The sequence below is a fragment of the Colias eurytheme genome, chromosome 23, assembly GCF_061535395.1.
Source record: "Colias eurytheme isolate Ceu_HAF_F1 chromosome 23, ilColEury1 Martin Lab GWU primary, whole genome shotgun sequence".
Lineage (NCBI taxonomy): Eukaryota > Metazoa > Arthropoda > Insecta > Lepidoptera > Pieridae > Colias > Colias eurytheme.
Genome location: NC_143002.1, coordinates 2,957,060 through 2,973,689, shown reverse-complemented (window position 1 = coordinate 2,973,689; position 16,630 = coordinate 2,957,060).

The window sequence follows — 16,630 nt, the reverse complement described above, 5'->3', positions numbered from 1 at the left end:
GAGAAATATTCTCAAAACTGTAGTTTAGATTTAATTATTGTATAGTAAACTTGTCTATACAACGTTTTGTAAGTAAGTCTCTTCTTCTTGAACTGGTATAAGAAATAGCCTGTCACTTCTGAAAAGTGCAGCTTTCTGATGGTGAAGGAATTTTCTTAATCGGATCAGTACTTCCCAAGATTATCCTAAAAACATAAGAAGTTAGAAATTTTACCTCTTAATATCTCTACATAGAGTTATAGAATGTAACGAGAACAATTTTGAAAAAATTATCCCTAATAGATAGATCATAATACTTATAGATTATACTATGTAGTCACTAGTTGCCTATTCTGCAATTTATGTGTATTTCATTTTATGTAATGTCCGTAATTTGGTGTTTACAATAAATAATGTGTGACGTTGTGCTATTTTTTTCTTCGAATTTATTATTTTAAATTAATTAGTTATTTGGCTTCCTAGCCTTTGGTATATAAATACTCTGTCCTTTACCTGAAGGCAGAGATGGCTTAGAGCCATAAGGCCGCCATTTGTACATTTTGAATGGTTTTGTTGTACTATTATTTTATAAGACTGTTGTACAATAAAGAGTAAATAAATAAATAAATAAAGCTCTCATTCATTCATTCATTCAATATGTCATAGCACAATTTCTTTACACTTCTAGTTTTTTCTCGAAGCTTAATAAAGGTGTTTGCAAATTAGGGCCACGGCTCAGATCCGTCCATTAGATTTACATTTCCAAATGACAATGGATTGAAGTTCCACCGCAATTACTTCAGGGATTCTGTTTGCGTTCTTCACAATTTATTCTAAGAAATACTGACAATCTGTTTGGATACTTGCTTTTGGTTGGAATAAAATTGGTAGAGGTGGAATCGGGTTTTCTAATTGAATCTGAATTTTTAGGCGTACTATATTTACTCTATTATATTCAACCAATGTAATAGAATGTATGGTGATAGTCTTTATAATATAAAAATGAATCGCAAAATGTGTTGATAAGCGCATAACTCGAGAACGGCTGAACCGATTTCGATAATTCTTTTTTTATTATATTCCTTGAAGTACGAGGATGGTTCTTATGTAGAGACGTAAATAATATGTACCTACCACGGGCGAAGCCGGGGCGGACCGCTTAGTAGTCTATAAATTGAAAAGTTGAAATAAGTTCTTGTCAAAGTTATTTATTAACTGCCTGAGCAATATTTTTTTTAATCTGACCTAAGTTATAGAAAACATAAAAGCAAATTACATACATACTTCATCATAATATTATATACATTTAATGAAGATAATTCATTTAAAAGTTACTGACCTACCCTTTGGTTACTAACCTTAAAGCTTACGTGTCAATTTTATTCTTTTGTTCAGAGGAATCTAATAAGCACATCCTTTAATTTATTTTACTTTAAATAAAATTAAGTTCATTGTTTTTATCGAATGCAACCCACGCGTCCCGACTTCGGAGATAAAATCTAATAAAACCACAGGAATAATCTGGTTAAACATATTTCATTAGTTACATTGATAAATCCTAAAAACAAACTACAGAATAGACTTATCATAATTAAATTAAAATAAATATTAAAATAAGGAAAGATATGTGACATCCTAATTAGTTCAGGCATTTAGGACTTAGCCTTCTAACATACAAAATGTGTATAATATTATTATAGTAATATTCACATTCCTCTTTTAGACATTCCTTCAAGTTTCCACAAACGAGCCCTCAGAAAAGTTAACGTAAATATAAATTAGTTTTATTTTACCTAACTATCCTAAAATGTCTAAAACATTGTATAGGTAGTTATCCAATTTAGATCCCTAGATAGTTTAGTAGTACTAACTACTAAAAAATTCCAAATGCCTTTTCCAAATTTTATTAATATTAACAAAACAAAATCTACGTAGTTACATCGGATCTGACTTAAACAATAGCTAAGAAAATATAAATTGTATCGACAGGGCTATAAAAAATTTATTCCTCGTCTAAATTCTTGTTCATTGTTTCAACATCTATATTACCTAAAAGTGGATTTTACGTGAAAATAAATTACTTTACAATATTTTATTTACAATCAGCATAACTTCATCTAGCTCTGAAAAGGCAATACAGATTAAGCCTTTACGATACGAATACAAAATAATTGAAAATAAATACGCTATTGAAGGGATTTTTTCATAAAGCTGGTTGGAATGATATTTTTTAATACTATCTATTTTATACCGATCAAAAAACGGTGAAACATTTCGTAATATATATTTGTTTATTATAGGTTCTGCAAATTGAAAATACTAAAAATTAAAAAAAAATGCATCGCAGAACAGTCAGCTCTACATAACAATTACAAATCTATATAATGTATATTACTAAACTATTGTTGTAATGTATTCTTAGATTAAGTATTAAGTATTGTAATGATTCTAAGAGCAATAAAGTATAAATAAATAAATAAACTGAAATCAAACACATTATAACGATAATATTATGTACTTAACACTAAGATGTAGACTTACTGAACTAAATAACCATGGTTTTATTTATAAAACACCAATTAAGTATACTATATTGTTCGTTTTATTTGAACATACAAACTATATTTTGGATTTACATACAAAATAACAAGCTTGACATGCTTCTATTCTATCATATTCTATCATTTCTATTCTATTGCCTCAACTTTACATTCAAAGTTTAGTTTTGAGATAACTTTTTTAACATAATATAGGTATTTTGCTGTAAAATGCTCGTCTCTTATCATAACTTTTAACTGATTGTTATTAGTATACATATATATATGTAGAACTGTAGAACTACTTATATATAAGTTACTCCTTTGTTATCCTCATTCACATTATAATGTTTTTTTTTTGTTATTTGTAGTATATAGGTAAAATTAATGGTTGGTTTGTGAAACTTATATTTTGCATGTTGTAAATACCTGTAATTGTTTGTTACATTTACTAAAAAATTTAAGACTAAGTTAATAGTTAATGCTCCAATGTAATTAAACGTTGGTATTTCTTATGAATAAATAAATAAATAAATAACGTTTATAAGATCTGTCCTTTACATTCTATGTCTATAAACGAAATTTAGACGTTTAAACATATTATACACTAGCTGTGCCGCGCGGTTTCATCCGCATTGCTCCGCTCCTGTTGGTTAGCGTGATGATATAATATAAGTAGCCTATAGCCTTCCTCGATATATGGGCTATCTAACACAGAAATTTTTCTAATCGGACCAGTAGTTCCTGAGATTAGCGCGTTCAAACAAACAAACTCTTCCGCTTTATAATATTAGTATAGATCTAATAACCACATTTTCTTATTTATAATTACAATAAATAAATAGTGATAATGATGTCTCCTTGCATTAAAGATGAGCAAAATATAGCATTATTAAATTTCGCTGTACCCATTAAGCACGAAGTTCATTTCAAGGTGAACTTGCAAGATAATGATCATTATAGATGCAACTTTAATACAAAATATTATGTTCATATTAATAGTATTACTATTACTTTGCACGTTTTAATAGTTTAATTGTTTAGAGCTCCTTTATGATGTAATATTCTTCATAATACTAATATTATAAATCAAAAAGTTTTTGTGGATGAACGTTTGTAACTCTCACGCAAAATCAGCTGTTTCGTCCTATATTTTGAAGTAGGTTAAAGTCTGGATAAGCAGATAAACTACTTATTTACCAGGCGATTGAAGCAGTGGATTCTAACTTCTAACACTTCAAAAGTTAGCTTCAATTTGTTTTCAATCTGCAAGTATTTAAATTATAGACTACATAGTACATATAAACAGACAGGAGGTCTACCTTGACCATTAGGTTACACTATCTTTAATAATATAAGCACAACATGCATGTTATTAATAAATTATTAATTTATAAATCCAGCGCAAATTATGAATAAAGTTGCAAAAATATATTATATTTGTTACCAAAGCTCAAACATTAAAATGTTACACTATTAAATATTACTTTCATATTTTTATAGGACTTCATATAACTTCTTACGTCTTTCGGCTTATAAAAACATTTTAGTAGCATTTATAAAATATTACTCGATAAAACTAGGAAAGTATGGGGTCAGATAAACGGAGAAATTATAGCTCTGCCCCACTTGGTTCTAGACCGTTTAAACTCACATTTCTATAAGATTTTTAGTTTTACACGAAGAATTTTGTAGGTTATAAAAACTGAATTATTATAGGATGTTTGTTCCCAGCTTTATTTGTTCGTGTTCTTGGCCATGACGAAGTAACATATTAACTCTACTGCAATTAGTGAAATTTATTGAAATGAAAGTTATCACAATAATTTCAAATTATCTTTTTATATAGATGTTTAATGCAAGTTTTGCTTTTTTATAATACCGTGAAGGTTCTTGCAGCAATAATATAAAAAAAATGATTATAGAATATTGACCAGTAGCCTGCATAAAGTTAATAATCTTTAATGCAACTATGTTAGTTTATGAAAACAGAGAGCACAATAATATGTGCAACACACAACAATCGTCTTTATCACTTTTGCCTGGAGAGCTGGGAATTTTATAAATTTATAAATATTAATACAAAAATCGAAACTAATTTGTTTTATTGTAAGTTATTTTTCTTAGAAGATTATGTAATTTTGATCCACTGTATAAATTTAATATTATAATCCTCAGGATAATATTTATTGATTAAAAAATTATGTGAAGAACATTATATTACCTACTTATTGATATAATATTAAATATCTTAAATGTAATACTGATCTTCTGGGAAAATTCTGTAATAGATATTTAATGGTTTCTAGGAAAAATATTGATTTTTATTATTCAATTTATTAATTAGCAATATGAAAAATGTTTTAAGGACAAAATATGATTAATTATATTTTAATATAATATTTCTTCTGTTTACTGAGCCTACATTAATTTGATTTCTAGGAATTTACAATTAATGTTCTTTTCTATAAAATCTGGAACGAATTTTAAAGAGCTTTTCAATGGTAAATACAAGGCCTTTATTAGAACAAATACTTCATTAGTTATTCCCAAATACTAAATCAGTGTTAAAGCGAAAAATCAATTTTGACCTGATGATACCATTCATAGTTTAATACACTACATTGCTCTATGCCATTCTGCCTTTTATCGCAAAGGCTTTTAGGGTGAAAATGGCGTGTTGTTGAAATTTGTTTCGCTGGGGACACCTTAATTCCTCGTCACGTTTCGGGGTATTATTATTACTCAATCGTGTGAATTCAGTGCAGTTTTGTTGTTGGAAATTCAAGTAACAATAGAAAGATTATGAATTTTACTACATATTTATACCAGTTTTTCGCCTGCGTAAGTAGTGATTAGTGAGTAATTCCCGTGGGCACAAGTCGTTTCAACACACTAAATAGAAGCTTCTCACTCTCTAGTCTTCTAATTATCTCTACCCATAAATATTTCTCCGTAGCCACATGAATGAAAAACAAACACACACTCCTTCGCATTTATCATATTAGTGAGGGTACACAAAAGGAAATCCCTTATTTCCCCGGTGTGTCACCAAATTACATGATCTCTAGTGCAGTAGTAGATGTGCACAAAAAATAAGCTTTTATCATTTCAAACATTAAAGGTCTGACAAGATTGAAGGTCTGACCGTCGCGGGCTCTTGCTCTATGTGTACAGAGTTCCTAAATTAAAAAAAAAATAAACTTGTGCACTGAATACAATACGTTATAAAATAGATAGATAAAGTTTAGACAGTTTTCAGACAGTTCGCGCAGAGAATGTGTGTCGATTCAGAGAAATTATTGTTGTAGTTCCTAAGAACTTCCATTGTCTATTTTATGCCATCGTAGAAAAGCTATGAATTCTTCATCATTTTGTGATCTTTGATATTTCTTGGATTAAAATATATGGAACGATGTAAGAAGTTGTTTTTATATTTAAGCTAAATAAACATTGGAAAAGTGTGTAGAAAATAAAGTTTTCGCTTGCTTTAAATTTTTAAAGAGATTGTCACATTTTGATAGACTTTAGATGAGACCTTTAAACAAGTGTTGAATAATAAATATACTCAGAAAATTCAAATAACGCTAAGTAATGAAACACTACTTTTCAAATAAATTAAAACCGCACAAATACTAAAGAATACTTCATTCAGATCATTCGTAATAGTTCACAATAATGGAGACGCAATCGATTCGATTTTTGTCTGAACTCGATTTGTGTGCAGGAAAATTTTAATAGAGATTGAATGAAAGAGGTTCGTTTTATATTATAATTGTAATAGATATAATATATTTCCAATAAATAATTCATATAGGTAATAATATTACAATAGCTGGATAATCAATTCAGTTTTGAAACAAATAAAATAATTCAAGCCAGTAGTTCGATTGGAATTTAATAAATTGTTAAACATTTAACAACAATTAAAATTATTGTAATTTCAAGAACTTTACAGCAATAATAAATCAATATGATTTATAGCGCCTTCGTAAATTAGTTGGATAGAGATAAATTTGTATAGTTTGCGAAACTTTGCTTTAATTTTTTGCAAGGGTAATTAATTTATAATATTTAAAGAGTAGTTAGATCGTTAAAGCGTCCATGTCATATTTCTAATTAATTATTTAATAGACTTTTTAAAAGAGATCATCTCTTTTACAGCCAACCATTACTTAATGGGATATGGATCTAACTGAAACCGCTGCTCTGCTTGATTCTCTTCTCGTTTCTCTTAATTATTATTATTTGATCATTTATTTCACAAGAAAAATAATGCAGCTGCTGAGTTTTCTAAATAATATACTTACTGTAATGAATGAAATATTAACTGCTGTGCTTCGAAGTTCTATCCATACAGCTTTGCTCCGCTCCTACAATTGGTCTTATAGTTGGTGATGACATAAATATAGCCTTACTCGATAAATGGACTACTTATCTAACATTGAAATTAATTTACAAACCGGACCCGCAGTTCCTGAGATTACCGCGTTCAAGCAAACAAACTCTTCAACTTTATAATATTAGTATAGAAAATCAAATATATAAAGTGCAGGTATACGCACTTAAGTTAAGAAGCTTTATAACTCGTGTAAATTATATTAAAGTACTTGTTAAACATTTATTACGCTGTTAAATTCACTCCTTGAAGCTTTTAGAGCTACTTGCAGTTCCGCTATTAATTAACTATTTAAGATTTTCCTTATTATTTAATGTGAATTTAGTTATTTAATGTGAATCTTAGTTTAATTAGTATGACGTTAATATAATATATGGGTTAAGCTTAGATATTAAATAAATAGAATTAACGTAGGTAGTAAAAGTAACGTTCTATCTTCTTATCTTCTATCTTTATAATAAATTTTGAAACTATATTAACGATAAATGGGCTATCTAACACTGAAATAATTTTTCAAATCGGACCAGTAGTTCCTGAGATTCGCGCGTTCAAACAAACAAACAACCTCTTCAGCTTTATAATATTAGTATAGATATAAAGTTTGTATCACATACAATAGTAAACTATTTTTAACGCAGTACAGAATCTTCAATGAATTCCAAAACATTTGTATGCCACTAGCAAGGCGTCACTTAAAGCCCAGAAACACGTTTCTACCATTGCGAGTGTCGTTTCATGTAATCCGATGCGATTGAGATAGGAATCAGGAACGAAGTGATTGTAGAGAAATGATGTGCTTTATTTTTAGCAACCTTATAAGAATTGAATTCTAAGTTACATGTACAAAATGGTCGGGAAGATGTCGAGTCGAGTTATCAATTCTTAAACTATTATTAAAGTGTATTATTAGATAATGTCATTGAGGCTTTGTAAGTGAAAATATTTGAATGAATTATGAAATTTTATACACATAACTCGGTTTATGTTGTGTTTATTGAGTTTAGTTATTTTTTTCGTAACACCAATTATTTTAAAAGCTTGGATCAAATAGTTTGTGCGTCACACTTTAAAACAATAAGAACTAAAATATAACTATTTTTTTTTAATATACACACAAACATTTATAGGCTCTACATTATAAATATGTATATACGTAAATGAAAAACTATTATAGAACAAATAAATATTATGTATTTCAACTCAATTTTCTTTTAATTTCTGTACCACATGACGTCTACTTGCGTCAGTACACATGCACAAAAGGTAAAGGTGAGACCACACCGAGCCAGTAACTCTATCTAACTTTCTAAGACCTAGTGACACTGGGTTTTCTCTCCTCTGTAATTAGAGCGAACATTGATAGGGACACCTGATTACTTTTATGGTAAAGAATCGATTGTGTATGTCAAGGTTTAATGTTTGCTTGTTTGGTGAATTAAATAATATGGAAAATAATGAATAATAATGAAATAAACATTTAGAACCGCAGCCTAAACACGTTCATGTAAAACGATCGAATACATAATAGGCTGATAATTAAAGCAATTTTCGCGTGACAATATATCGTGTACACTTTCCACAAACGCTATTTATAAGATCGCAACACGAAAGTAAATTTTTTACAAAGTTTTCCCCGTTGTAATGCGTCGCCTGAATTATGTATGGACTAGATAGCTATGTATTGTATAGACTGCTTTATGTTTCCTATGTGAGGTGTATATGTTGAGGTTTTGTGTTTATACGCTATAAGAGATAGAAAAATCCAAATTCGGAACGACATATTGCGAAAGGATTTTTACAGGATATGCTGCAGTTTTCAGCTGATTATGAACAGTGTGTTTTTGTGTTTTTATTAAAGTTATATTATCTTCAGTGTTCCGTTGATATATTCGTAATTAATGTAGAAGTGTAATTATATCCGCAAGTTTTAAATGAAATCATCTTTTTAATTCCTACAAGCAAGAATGATTCCGTTTATGAAGCAAAGAAAGAGCTAATAAAGTTTGCTATATATCAAAGTGTTCAGTGATAGTTTATTTATGACAAATTTAATATTTTACGTCGTCATTCGGAAATAGCCACAATTTAATTCGGCAATAAAACGTAGAACTTTTATCTTAATAACAAAAAGCATTCAAAAACCATTTTGTCTCAAACAACTGAATTAAACTTACTACCTAGTGTATATAAAAACTAACGCTAAATTGTTCATAATTTACTTTCTCACTGATAGACTATTAAACAGAAATTTAAGATTTTACTTTCCAATGAATTCAAATAGCAAAACAGCGCCGGTAAAAAACAAATACAATTGAAGTTGCTATATCCAAATCATTCATTTTTACACCCAATGTTTCCCATTGGGTGTAAAATGAATAAAGAAACAAATAACGTATAAAAAGCGTAGGAAGCATTTATGGCAAAAACCGATATTGTCTTATACACGTTTTTCTTTTAATTTATGACAGTTTACACTTCCTTACACGAATTGGTAAATAGTTTTTCAAAGGTAGTCTTTCCGGTTCTGTATTGATTTTCATTAACCAGTAATTGCACCTTATAAATTTCACGTGAGCCAGCCATAAAAAATCTTCTACGTTTTCATGACGAAATCATAAAAAATCGGACATAATATATTATTATATTGTACTTATGGAAGGGACTGGAACATGCTTCCTGAATCTGTGTTCCCCGACGAGTACAATATGGGGTTCTTCAAGCGAAGAGTGAACGGGTACCTACTAGGGAAGTATGTAACATCTTAGGTCACATCTTAGCTTTCCATGAGACAAGATTATGGTCAAATGCTTCCCTATCTAGAATTAAAAAAAAATGCATATTACAATCATAGGTTTTGGCATGTACACTTCTTGAAAAAAGCTAAATTCATATGCTTGTCTGAACAGACAAATAGTCCTTTTCCTATAATTTTAGTGAAGATAGTTGTTATATCAGTAAATTGGCAGTGTTTAAAGTGTTAATACAATATTAAAAAAGGCATTACCTAACATCATGTGCAAAATGTTATCTTATATTCTATAATGTTATCATAATATTAATTTGGATATAATGTTATCTTAATATTAATTTGGATATAAATAAGACAATCGTTACACAAAATAAAGCACTTCTCGATAATAAAATGTCTTATATATTTTTGACACGAATCATGAGCCCAACTCAAACATATCTTACATACAATATTAAATATAAAAAGCTATCAGAACAGCTGTTCCATTCTTCCAATTCTCGAACGTTCTTGAATTCTTAACTAAATTTATCTTCGACTGAGGTTAAAGACCTGTATTGTTATTCAGGATCTTCAGTCACGTGGAAATAAATCCTTTATGATTTTGCTATGGAAACAATTATGAGTCTGTATATCAGGCTTCGATACAACTACGTAGTTACTATCTTAAAAATATAGTTACTATCTTAAAAACAAATAATTTTAGGATTCATATTATAGGCTTTTTGTATGTTATACTGCGTTTTTGTGAAGAAAAAATACAGGATATTATATTACTGTTTCAATTAATCTTTATGCTAAACCAAGTAATATTAAACGACGAACTTAACTTTATTGCCTAAAGTTGGATGTCTTTACAATAATATTATGTTTTTGTAGTTTCTTGAATATCACATACATATCAGCAATTAATAAACAATTCGTCTCTCTGATTAAATCACTTACTTTGTAGGTTTCCACTTATTACGAAATTGTTTACGTGTAGAAAATGTGGCAACACTATTACTTATTCAAAGAATCTAATACAAATAAAAGCTTTGTTTTTAATTTGTTTTTTTAGTAATTACGTTTATAACAAAAAGATTAATAAATTATACAACTTATTATATTAACGTTATAATATGTATAACACGTAGTACCTACACTTATTCCTATGATTTAATAAATAAATAATAGATTAGTAATTTCATAAAACAATATATTAAATTATGATTGAATTAGTTTACTTATGTAGGTACCTAATAATATGATATTCATCTAATTTTAATATCATGTAACATGGTATTTAAAAATTGAAATAATAAACGGTATGTAATATTGTATTATTATTTATTGGCGAAGAATTTGCCAGAATGAATATAGTTTACTTCATTGTTGACTTTAGGGCCGATTTTTCAATGCTTGGATAAAACTTATTCGTCGAATAATATATAAAACTACAATTTTAAAAACGTATTCTAATTGCCTGTTTTTGACAGTTTACGTGACATTTTAATATTATCGTGTAATACTTTATTGGACGGATAATACATTTGTTTCAGCATTTTTCAGGACACGCGAAAACAAAATTATACGATAAATAGTAGTTTCAACATATTTCATATTTCATCGAGTCCTTAAACGATTAATTTCTTAAAAAAAACTTAATGTCTGTTTCAGTCCTCAAAGGATTAACTTATAAAAACTTAGTTAACTTCTTTTGAAGTCGGTTAATTGAAATATTTGGGATAAGCCCCGAGCATCGACCAACAAAAGAAAACGAAGTATTCCCTGAAAAAAACTAATATGTTCAATGTGCCGATATTTATCTTGTCCCTACCTGGAAGGCAAATGTTTATCGTCTGTACAAAGTGAAATTCGTTCGCAAAATAATAAAACTGAAATAATATTTTCATCAAATACTTTACGGGATCTTATAAATTGAGAGCTGAGTCAATATAGTACATAGTGATTGGTTATTGGTTTCTCTTTATTTGTTTATCTTTTTATGTGTAAACTTGTGCTAGTTTAATGTCTCTTTGAATTACTTCAGGTTGGGAAGAAATTTCGAATGATTTTCATCGTGTTTTCAATAACAAGGAAATTATAAATATCATCTTATATATAAAAATGAATCGCAAAATGTGTTGGTAAGCGCATAACTTGAGAACGGCTGAACCGATTTCGATAATTCTTTTTTTATTATATTCCTTGAAGTACGAGGATGGTTTTTATGTATAGAAAACGTAAATATGTACCACGGGCGAAGCCGGGGCGGACCGCTAGTTATTAATACATTTAATAAAATCTCATTCTAATTGAGTGAAGAAAATTAATACCCAAAATACTGTCAAGTACTCTATTTCAGATTTAAACTTTTATATTTTCACGACAATACCTAATCATTTTAAGAATATTCCAAAATGTATTTAGGCATTTAGAAGTTACATTTACTTAGGCCGCCTATCCATCTGCAAGAAAACTTCTGCAAGAAATGTCCGACAGTCTGTCTGACAGCAGCTTGCAAGTCTAATTCCGCGTTTCCACCTGCAAGTAGACTTGCAAGCTGCTGTCAGACAGACTGTCGGACATTTCTTGCGCAAGTTTTCTTGCAGATGGAAAGGCGGCCTTAAAATAAATTCAAAGTAGAGCAACTATTTTAATATCCCTTATTCATATAGATTAACTACAAATATTTCAAGTTAGTTTTGTGTGAAGCCCTAATTAATTATTTTAAGCCCAACATAGTTTTACGCAATTGTTTATAAGCTGAGGTCTACGATTAAATATTAATTATGTTAGAGCTTAATTTGATGGTGAGCTTTTATTATAGAAATGAAGTATATAATAAACTACGTATTACAATAAACTAGCTTTTCATCCGCGGCTTCGCCCGCTCCGTTTATAATTAAATAAATTATATAAGTAGGAAATAAAACCTTCCTGTCTATTAAAAACCGCATCAAAATCCGTTGCATTATTTCAAAGATCTAAGCATTCATTGGAAAAGACAGACAGCGGGAAGCGACATTAGAGCCTTATATAGAGCCAATAACAGTAATAATGAATGAATTAATGAGAATGCTTTATTGCTTTGAAACTAAATATTTAAACAGAAACAAAACTTAACAGAAACACCAAAGGGCGATCTTATAGCTAGGTAGCGATCTCTACCAGGCAACAATAGGCATAATATAAAATAATAAATGTTATGGAAAAAGAGAGCTTTATATTATTAGAATATTGAAATTGAATTATTATTACTATCATGATTTACCCATCTAAATATATTATACAGTACTGAATACAGTTCACAAAGAAGCACACAAAAATACTCCCAAAGGCTTTCACCCAAATCTATTTAAACTGTTAACAATAAATCGTGCAATAAAGTCGATAATTCTCTGAAACAAATCCATTTGTTCTATTCATAGTAATGGATTACGTAATAAAAATTTATTTTCCCGGATATGATCATAAATTTCTGGAAGTATATCCGTAAATATTCTCTTACCGTCAGGTGACCTATTTAATATTCCATTGGCATAAACTTATTACAATATGGTTCTATTAACAAATTAAGGCCTAATCAAATGTTCGTGTTGAATAAATTTCAGTATTAGTATATTTTAACATGGCAAATTGGTGTATAGGTTTTACAAATGACGCAGGATTTTCATGGTTTATTTCTTTATAGATTTGTATCTGATTAGAAATAACTAGACTAATATGTATGAAAATGATGTTTTGGATAACTGTCGTCATGGTAACAAATTACAATATTATCCATTACTTCCCATACTATATAATACACTAGATAAACTAAAACATAACTAGAATAATTGATTTTTCAATTTATATGGACTTTATCTACACATGGAAAACAACATAAAAACTCCGAGCCCTTGTAGAAGACCTATGTATGTCCCTGAAAAGAAAAGAGAATTTGGATAAGTACTTAATAATGATTCTTTGCATAAACATGTTTTAGATTAGTATCTACTTTATAACATTTTTTTATATAATATGCGATATCCTAATTTCTATAGAGAAAAAGCTATTATAGTATACTAGTGGTCCGCCCCGGCTTCGCCCGTGGTACATATTTCGCAATAAAAGGTAGTCTATGTCCTTTCTCGGGTATCAAAATATCTCCATACTAAATTTCATGCAAATTGGTTCAGTAGTTTAGGCGTGATTGAGTAACAGACAGACAGACAGAGTTACTTTCGCATTTATAATATTAGTATGGATTAAACACGTGAATAAAAGCTCAAATATACACATAACAACTTACTAGCCGTAGCTTTTGTAATTATGTGTATTTAGTCTCCGTATGAGTAAATCCAATTTCCTATAAGTAGCACTGAAATTTAAGCAATTTTCAATTTTAATATTTTAATTGTGAACCATGTTTTCTGCGAACAAAACGAATAATATTTTAATCCAATTAATATTTAACATGAATATATTGAAACATTGTTACTTATCAATACATTTTCAAGCTTAATTAAATGGGTAATTTATGAATGACGCAAGATGTTCCCACATATTATTATTTATGTAAACATAACTTTTTGAGGTTTTAATTATTGAGACAATTGTGTTCCATTCTTTTATGTTTGATTCTAATTTTATTTATGTAACTGTAAGCTATTTTAGATATTATAATGTACCTTACATAAATGGCCTCGTTTCTGCTAGGTAGTCTTTTATTTATAGTATTTATATAGTACAACGTTATTGACAAATTGAAAAAAGGTTTTTCTTTTACCAAAAACAAACACTAACAATCGATATAAATATTTCAATACTCTATGATATCTTCCTGAATTCATTAATAATGTATATTTTTCACTGATAGATATTAATAAATTTCAGAATATTAATATTATAAACTATTAACTGTACGAAGCATCATCCATCGTTTAAACTTAAATGATTGATCTGTCTCTATCATCAATTAATATTATAGTCCCTGTGTGTGAATTCCAATTATTATACAATCCATGACCACAAATTTAAGATTATTATGTAATTTTATTCATGGTATTTTGAAAATCACTACAATACCAAACTACGAAAATTCATAATTAATTTTTACGTCGGTATGCTTTTTAGAACAGATTTCCTAAGAAAGAATTACTAACGTAAGTAAGTAGTAAGTACGATAAATTTTTCGTAAATACATTGATATATAAATAGAAGACAATTGCACGCCTCTTAAGCGAAGCGTTGAGGTGGGTACTACTGTCACTTCGCGCAAAACATCTGATTTTTCAAACTTAAAATGTCTTTATGTATCATACATTGCACTTGTAAGATAATACATACACACACATATTAAGAAAAAACACTATTTTTAACATTCATGATTTTTTTGATGTCATTTTTGTTATTTAAACTAGTTAAAAAACAGTTTAAAAAAGTTCTGTCTTGGACGTCCGTGTGTCTGTATGTGCGGAGGATTTTCTTGTTAACACGATAGCGACCGAAATACTTTACTAATCGACTCTTTTTTTTCTCTTACGCTTGAGTATGCTCAGGAATAGAACCCTTTCATTTTTCAGGGTCTGATTCGATGTGGTTTAATTGTTATTAAATAAACAAAAATAATTATTAAAAAAAAATTATGAGGCGTGCACTTTTGGATTTTCCAAATTATTTTAATATTATAGTGAATATTACACAATTTTAGAAAATAGTGAAACCTGGTTAAGTGAGACATCAAGGGACCTGCAATGTCGTTTCACTTGTAGAGGTATTCCACTTACTCAGTGTCTCAGATATACAGGTATAAATAAATATCTGTCTCATTTACAGAGGGGTGATAACGATTGTAGCTTTCGTTTTGACATTTTTCAAATAAACATCTGTATGATAGTAAAGCGAAACTAAAACGGAAGGTAATTGAAGCTCAAAATTTGTACTTACGTACTTGGAATTACGTGTGGAATTTGTGGGTTGAATAAGTATGAGTAAACATACAATGTCATCTCAGTTATAGAGGTTTATGCATATAAAATTTACTTGCTGTCTCAGTTATAGAGGTAACTATGATGATGAATCGAAAGAACAAATCCCAGATATAGGGGTTTATCTCGTCCCACTAACAGAGGTAATTCAGTGCCAAAGTGTTGGGACCTCAGCATGAGTTCCAGTTATGGAGGTTTCTCACTTATCCAGGTCCCACTTAACCAAGTTTCACTGTAATACACACACAGTTACCTCACTATGTTCCATTAATTTCGCTCTAATCGTAACTGACAGATATATTCATTTAATTTGGCGGGAAATCTTAAAATACTCAATATGATCTTGAAATAAGAAAATAATGCATTATAAATGAGAATTTTTTTTTTGTCAAATACTTAAACTATTGGATAACATTTAAATACTACTTTTGTCACGCAAAGTTGTCACGCGACTTCTAATCTACATAAACATTGATGTGTGTGTACTTTTATGTAATCGTTTTTTTTTTACTTTTTAATATTGAGTTACTATGTACTACGTAGTACATAGTAACTCCATGTTTTTAATAGGTATTAATTTGATTTTATACAAATTTTATTTGTTTATTTTTGGACTATGTAAACTTAATCGTTTGATTAAAATATTATTGTTGGTTATTGTTCAATGTTATGTTTGAATATTGTGAAGTACACAAGACTTCGTGTCAAGAAATATTTGTTTATTTTTTTTAATAGGTATACATAATTACTATCACAACTACATCTATACATATAATAAAATCGTAGTTATTTATAAAAAGCTAAGTGTAATATTTGAACGAAAGGTTAAGATATTGTTTATCATTAGTTTCATAATGATTAAAATTAGCAGATATTATTTGACTGTTGTTATTATTGTAAAATATAACAAATGAAAATATATTTTAGATAAAGGTTCACAGTAAATTAATTATAAAAAATGGAAACCACACACCAAGTTTTTATAAACATAAAACAACAAATTTTATCGGCA